The following is an 8,264-nucleotide window of genomic DNA, read 5'->3' as shown; positions in this document are numbered from 1 at the left end:
CCCGACCGAGAGTTGGCAACTCCAGGGAGAGAGGAGTTTGCCTGGAAGTGGTCGGGTTGAACTGCCCTGTGGACCCCTATGGCATGGCCTCCTTTGGAAGCAGGTACTTGCAGATCTGGAAAACGGATGGAAGCTGCCCAGGCGGTTCAAGCCCTGTTCTTTCGAGGAAAAGATAGAGCTTTATAAGATTATGCTTGGGGTGGAGAGAGTGAATGGAGAGAACTTCCTCTCCCTCTTCCATAATACTAGTACTCACTACTAGAACGTCATCTAATGAAATTGATGGGCAATAGATTTAGAATGGGCGAAAAATAAATACTTCTATTATTAAATTGTGGGACTCTTTGCTATGGGGTTAGTTTCAGGTGGATAGCTGTGTTGGCCTGTATTAGCAGTACCACCTTAAGAGACCAACAAAACTTTCTGTAGACGTTGTGAATCAAAGCTCTCTTCATCAGACATGAAACTTATACCCTGGACTCAGATTTTGTTCTGCTATGTCGAATGGGGAAGGCCACTAATTTAGACAGCTTTTAAAAGGGATTAGACAAATTCATAAGAGTCGTCTGAAGAGCAAGATCTGCAGTATACCTCTGACAGCCTCGTTGCTGGGAGGCAGGAGCTGGGGGAAATTTTAGTCTTCAGGATCCAGCACGGCTGACCCCTGCAGGAAACAACATACTGGACTAGATGGACCTGGGTCTGATCCCAGAAGCTTATGTAAGAGGGGCAAGAGCAGTTGTGTGCCTCCAAGCAGATGGCATGGGGGCCTGTTTCTTGAGTGGCTTGTTTCCTGTGCCTGGCTGGTGGAGGCATGGTGGGGAGTTTTGGGGGGAAATCCTCTGAGCTAGCAGGAAACTTCTGTTGAGGCAGGTTCCACAAATTTTCTTCCCTGTTTTCCAGTATATGCCTTGCACAAACAAGATAGCTGAGAAAGGCAACAAGGATTAAACTGCTTGGATGCTTGTTGTGAGGATATCTCAGGGCCCTAGATGCCTGGGTCCTATTTCTTGCTCTGGGAAAGTAGACTAGAAGTGGTTAAAATTTACATTCTTCTCACTGGGTAAACTGCAGGGCAGAATGTACCGAAAATCTGATTTCAGCGGGCTTAGACTGGACTCTGTTTAGGATTGCACTGTGAGTGACCCAGTTAAGAAAAAGAAAGAAAATGTGCATAGTGTGCCCCACATATGATTCATTCTGTGTGTACCTGCCTAGAGCCTGGCCTGAGACCTCTTTCAGATGATGTCATGACCGGCCAGATGAACCTGCAACCTCAGCTATCCCCTAGTGGTAGTGGAGAGTGCTGTCAAGTCATAGCTGTCTTATGGCAACCCCTGTGGGGTTTTCATGGCAAGAGACTAACAGAGGTGGCTTGCCGTTGCCTGCCTCTTCATCCTTGGTCGTCGTTGGAGGTCCCCCATCCAATTACTAACTGCTTAGCTGTCACGGTTTGCTGAGCTATCCAGGTCAGGGACAGGTATCCCCTACCAGTGAATAAAGAAAAGGAAATTGGAACAGGCTTTTCAATAATTTCGTTATTCCTTAGTATGATAGATGAGGCTGAGCAGCCATTGACATACTTTGCTGACTTGGTTATTGCCAAAAATATGAATGGCCCTACTGCCATCGTCTTGTATTGCAGGGTTTTCCTTATTTTCCTCCCATATTTTAAAAGTTCTGGTGATTTGTTGGACTCGCAGTATGATTATTATTCAGAAGGGCTTTTCTATACAGGTAAGAGGGCTGCATTTTAAGGAAATGTTTCAAAAAGATGTGCTGGTAAGGGATAGGAGCTGTAGACTATACTACTCTGTACTGTCATTGTAAGCATGTTTTTACTAGGGAGTTTCCACATGATCCAACGTTGTCATTTTTCAGATTTCTCCTTTTTTTTTTTCCAAATTTCTGCAATCCAGACCCGATGGCATTGTTTATTTGATGTCCCAGTTGTCGATCATATTGACTTACACTGTGTGATCTGCCTTGAGTCTCAGTAAGAAAGGTAGACTGTAAATAAATGAATAATTGTGATGCACATGGACTGACAAAGCATTATGGACCTACATGGTGTGGAGCAGGGGTGCTCTGTGACATTGTAGATGGCAAAGGCCTACCTCTCTGCCAACGGCATACATCTCATTTTACGAAATGAATTAATGTAACCACAGAGAATCCTAGAGTGATATGAAGAGCGGGGCAGAATGACATAACTGAGCCGCCTTCAATACAGGCTCGTAGAGGCTTGCATGATAACTGCAGAAGGGCTGTTCTGACGCTGGAGACATTGGTTCCTTCCACATGTGCTCAGCTCCCCTTGTGTGCACAGTGCTCTCAGCACATGTCCCACTTACCTTGATCCCAGCCTGTGAGTTTATTTCTGGCTGTGCCCTCCTTACACAGGCCATGTTTTCTAGTGTGTTGAAAGTAGCATTTGGAACCCACATCCCAGAGTGATAAAGATGCTTTGGAAAAGGGCCAGGAGCTGTAGACTATCCTACTGGGTACTGTCTGTTGCTGTAAGTGTGCTCCTACTAGCTAATTTCGGCATCACTTAATGTGTCATGTGCTTTGTTTCAGCATGATTTTAGCTCTGTATCGGGTGGGGGGGGGTATTTTGTGCTTGTTTTTCAGATTTGTCTGGAATTCCAAATCCTATTGTGTTCTTTATTGGCCAATGTAATCTACCTCGAGTCTCAGTGAGAAAGGTGAACTGTAAATAAAGTGGTGGGGATCTTCATCCACAGAAAGCCCTTATTTCATATGTCAGGAAGCTGAGGCTCAAGAAAAAATGTGTCTGCTTTTCTGGATCCTTACATCTGCCCTTCTCGCTTCCCTGCCCGGTTCATCTCTGATAATTCTGACTTCTGTTGCAAACTACAATTCATTCCACTTGAGTTTCTCCCAAATGCGATATGCCTAGGAGAACGTTTATTCTCCTGATTGATGTGTATGTGTTGTAAGAAAGTTTTGCCCCCTGCACATTCACTCCACCTCACCTGAAGGCAGGTGCTTTTTTTGGGAGAACCTGATGGGAGTTAGGTGGTGATATGCAAGGAAGAAGGATTCATTCACAGCCTTCCTTTCTTCCTCCGGTGGCTTTTCTCATGAACCGTGAAGCAACAAGACATGTAGGCTGCCACACCCTTGGGTCAGGCAGCTGCATTATGGGACGTGATTCCTAAGAGGCGAGAGAGAGATGGGGAACAACGTCCAGAGGAACGAGGGTGAAGGCAAAGAATGTAAAGGCAGGAATCGGCCTCAAACCCTTGTTTGACGTCGACACTATACTAGGTGCCCTGTGGAACAGTTCCAGAGGAGCTGTGGCTCTTGAAAGCTTATGCCACGATAAAGTTGGGCTGTTTCCACACGGCTTACCGCAATATCTCGCACGAAATCGCGTGAGAAGACGCTGTTATCATGTGAGAAGACGCGATGACAGCGTCTTCTCGCGCGATTTCATACGAGATTTCGCTTTTTCCGGAACAAGGTTAGCCGTGTGGAAACAGCCTTGGTCAGTCTTAAAGGTGCTACTGGATTCTTTACTATGGAACAGTGCAATTCTTTAGCTCTTTGCCAGATCCTCTTGGAAGGCTAGCATGTCAAGGTCATCTGGATATCTAATTTGATGTCTAGTGCCTGCTGTCTCTCTTCCCTTTTAGCCTCTCCGCTGCCCTTTGAGACAGGTGAGACCACAAGTGAGTTCCGACCCAAGGTCAGCCAGCAAGCTTCAGGACAGAGACTGGATTTGAGCCGGGGCCTCCCAAATCGCTACACCAAACTGACTCTGCACAGAGGGTGGGTTTTTTTGGGGGGGGGAACAGAAGGTGCTTCTGTCAAGTAAATGGGAAGCAGTCAGACTGGCCAGGGACAGGCACTCATGCAAATTCCATCCTCAGCAGCTGGAATGATGCCTGACAAGGGAATAGCACGCCTGACTATCATGCAAAGATTTGCAATGGGAGGCAGCAGGTGAGTCCGGTGAGATTGCCTCAGCATGAAACACTCGTGGCAAGGAGATTTATGTTCCGGGCCTGGATGTTACCCTGGTGTGTTGAAAGAGGCAATTTAGAACAGAAAGGAGGTGCGCAATGGGGGTTCTTCTAGTCTAAATTACCAGGTGGCCTAAAAGAGGGGGTTTCCAGGATTCCCGCGGTCTGATTTTGTCAGAGAATGTCTCAGAAACGCTTCTGACTTCAGGACTCCCTTCAGATAAAGAATATTTTGGTGGGAGGGAGGAAGGGTCTGGTTTCTCTGACCCTAAAGTGTATTATGAGGCTGACTGATGTCTTCTAACACTTTCTGAGAATGAAAATGTCACAGATGCCGTCCAATGCACTCTCCGTGCAGTCGTCTTACCTCCTTTGCACAAAGGACTACTTTTGAGCAGGATTTTTACCCATTGCCCCCTGTGAGGGATGGATGGGCCCTTTCACATAATAATAACAACATTTGATTTCTATACCGCCCTTCAGGACAACTTAATGCCCATTCAGAGCGGTTTACAAAGTATGTCATTATTATCCCCACAACAAAACACCCTGTGAGGTGGGTGGGGCTGAGAGAGCTCCAGAGAGCTGTGACTAGTCCAAGGTCACCCAGCTGGCTTCAAGTGGAGGAGTGGGGAATCAAACCCGGCTGTCCAGATTAGAGTCCCACGCTCTTAACCACCACCAAACTGGCTCTCTTATCAGTAAAGAATCCAGTAGCACCTTTAATACTAACCAACTTTGTTGTAGCATAAGCTTTCAAGAACCATAGCTCTCTTCATCAGATGCATCTGACAAAAGAGAGCTGTAGTTCTCAAAAGCTTATGCTACAATAAAGTTGATTTATCTTGAAGGTGCTACTGGACTCTTTACTGTTTTGCAACTACAGACTAACACGGCTAACTCCTCTGGATCTATTTCACTTATCAGGACAGTTTTTGGAGGACCTGCTGCTCTGGCAGGCCAGGATCGAACCAAGTGGAGTCCCAGATGGATTTGGCAGCACCCCGGGGGCCACTTGGCTGAGTCTTCTTGTCCCAGCAGAGCTGCCAGAGTCCTTGGAGCCACTCAAATTAGCCTACTTGCTGGGCTACTTTAAGGCCCCAGCCCACCCTTGCCCCTTTCACTGGCTCATTCTGCTTATCCAGAAGAGGCTGAAGGCACGAATTGGAGAATGCAAGCAGGGTGGCTGACCTGAAGCAGGCGGGGAGGGCTGTGGCGATTTCGAGAGCCAACCGCTTTTGAAACAGTGAGAGTGGCTTCCAAAATCAATGCAAGCCACTCCCAAGGGCACGAAAGGCAGCCTTGGCATTTATACAGCACATAAATAAATGAAAGGTGTTCCCAGCCATTATCTCAACAAGCCTATAAGGTAGGTCAGTATGCGTCTCATCCCCATATTAAAGGAGGAATATGGAGGCCATCGCAGCTCGCCTAAGGCAACCTAGGAAACGCTGTGGCTGGAGCAAGATTTGAACCTGGGACTTTAGATCACGCTTGTCTACATTTCCCATAGTGGAATGCAACTGCAAAAAAGATGCGCTTCAGAGGCCAACAGTACCTGGGCCGCAGCATTCTGTACCCACAGGGAGTTGTGTTTAAAGGCAGACCCGTGTACACTGCCTTACAGCAGTCCAGCCTCGAGTTAATCAAGGCGTGGCTCCACATGGCCAGGTCAACAGAGTCAAAGTAGGAGCTAAGCTCAGTGGTGTGGGTGAGTTATGTTGGCAGAACGTCTTTTGTGCAGCTGCACCCACTTGTTTCTCCAGCAGTCAAGCTAGATCAAGAACCCGAGATGTGTTTTCATGCTGTACCCCATCCTGCGTGCTGGGGGCGGGCGGGCAGTGGGCCGAACAGCAGTCTAAATAAGAAGCATGCATCTGTATACACTGCAAGCTGAGGCTGATAGTCGCAGCTTGATTGTTGCTGCGACAGGCCAGGCAATAGCCTCTGTTGGGCCAAGTCCAGTTACAGGCGAATGGCCTGTGTGCTTACCGAGAACTCTCACCAAATTCAATGAGGCTTACTCCCAGGGCTTTTTTAAAGCTGGAACGTGGTGGAACGGAGTTCCGGCACCTCTTGAAAATGGTCACATGGTCGATGGCCCCGCCCCCTGATCTCCAGACAGAGGGGAGTTGAGATTGTCTTCCGCGCCACATGGCAATCTCAACTCCTCTCTGTCTGGAGATCAGGGGGCGGGGCCACCGGCCATGTGACCATTTTCACCAAGGGCGATTTAAACTTTTAAAAACTCCCCCCCCACCTTGTTCCAGCTGACCCAAAGTAATGTCATTGTGGGGTCCTGAGTTCCACCACCTCTTTTCCCAGGAAAAAAGCCCTACTTACTCCTGAGTAAAGGTGTTTAGGATTATAGCCTCAGTGTAACAGAACTGAAGCTTTCATGTTATACAAAGGTCTTCAAGAAGACAAAGGGACAAAGAAGTCGTGTGTATGCTGCTTGCTCCTAGAACCTAATGAAGTTGTTGCAATAAATGTCACCCTTATCCATGTTGTATCTCATAATTGGTTTGGGCAGGTTCTGGCTTCTGCCTATTTTTGTCCTAACCCCAATCAGCGTGGGTGCTCCCTGCTTCTTCCAACAGCCAAACCAGCTTGACAACTCATTTTTCGGATGCCACGCAAGGCTTCTGGGCAGGTCTGGCCAGCCACATTTGATTGATTTGTGATGAAATGGGCCCAGACAGGAAGGATGTTGGATGCTTTTAATGGAGATTCCCATAGATCTAAGCATGGTGAGACAACCCTCTTTGGTTTGTGTGTTTGGAAGTAGTTGTCTACACTGGGCTAGGGTTGCCAATCTCCAGGTGGGAACTGGAGATCCTCTGGAATCCCAATGGCTCTCCAGACAACAGAGATCAGTTCCCCTGGAGAAAGTGCCAACTTTGGAGGGTGGGCTCTGTGGCATTAGAACCTGCTGAGCTCTGGTGTCTCCCCTCCCCAGGCGCCACACCCTAAATCTCCAAGTATTTCCCAACCTGGAGCTGGCAACCCTAGCTGTGAGAGTTGTGCAACTATCTGCAACATGACATTTTGTAAGCACAGTGAAACTTCTAGTGGCAGAGGAGCCCAGGGCTCTGTCTGCCGACTCTCTTGATTCATAACAGAGAAAGAAGGCAATTGATAAGCTATTTCCGCTTGAATAATATTATTGTGCAGCTGAGAGGAAGTGCTGCTTCCCTCAGGGCACGGTGGCACGTGTGTCTAAGTCTGTGTGTGTCAGCCCTGCTTGGCCGGTCTTTGGATGCACATGTCGTCCCAGGGCAAAGCCACACCCCAAAAGCAAGAAACTAAAGGGGGGGACAGAGAGAACTTCACACTTGACAGGTTCAGCATGTACAAGTAAGCTGTTTGGTGTGTACATATAAAAACAGGCGGGTGCTACAATCCTGTTTGCCATCCCCATAGGTCTTATGAATACATCTGCTGCAATGGCCAGGCTGTATATAAGGTGGGGGATGAGTTGGTGCTCCTGTGATGTGCGAAGTCATGCACAGAGAGAAGTTCAGAATAGAAACTTCGGAGGGATGTTTCATTTGAAACCGCTGGGGGTGCTTTTGGAGGAAATCCTGTATGCCTACAAATTATGTGGAATTATTTTGGACGTGATTTAGCTATTTGTAAGTTATAATCTAGGCAGCTGCTACTTAGCTGGCTGCTCAAGCGAGTTAATTGGGATTTCCTGCAGCTACTTTGCTTGGCCTAAGCAGTGGAATAGCAATCCCGTAAATGCCTGCATGGTCTGTTTGCAAGGGCTCAGCTCAGGCTAGACTCTCTGTTTGCAAGGGCTCAGCTCAGGCACTCTCTGACCAGGAACCAGTGCGAGTCTGCCAGGGTTTGCTACCTCGGGCTGGACTTCAGTCTGGAGTCTCTCTCTGGCCTAGCCGTTTCCCCTAAAATGTACCAATATGCTTAATAATTTATCCTGTGCAGTAATGTGGTATTCTCCTGGCTTATGGACAGACGGTGCCCTTAAAAGACCCCATGCTTGGTCTTACACACACAAGTCCGTAACCCTCTTGAGAAGTAGCCTAAAAAAAACAAACAGAGATGAGAGTTGTGATCCATCGCTCATCACATGGTGGGCTTTGGCCGCATTGTGTTCTGCCTAACAACCCTTATGAAGCCCAATCCAAAAGTCAGGACTCCTTTTCTTGGCCTCTCCTCCATAGCACACCTGGCCAGATTGCTGGCATTTGTCACCCACTACGGTCTCCCTCTTATGGGCAGCAAGCAAGCAGCTCCCCCCGCTGCTTA

The sequence above is a fragment of the Eublepharis macularius genome, chromosome 12 (assembly GCF_028583425.1).
Source record: "Eublepharis macularius isolate TG4126 chromosome 12, MPM_Emac_v1.0, whole genome shotgun sequence".
Taxonomy (NCBI): Eukaryota; Metazoa; Chordata; class Lepidosauria; order Squamata; family Eublepharidae; genus Eublepharis; species Eublepharis macularius.
Note: the sequence above shows the minus strand (reverse complement) of the source record.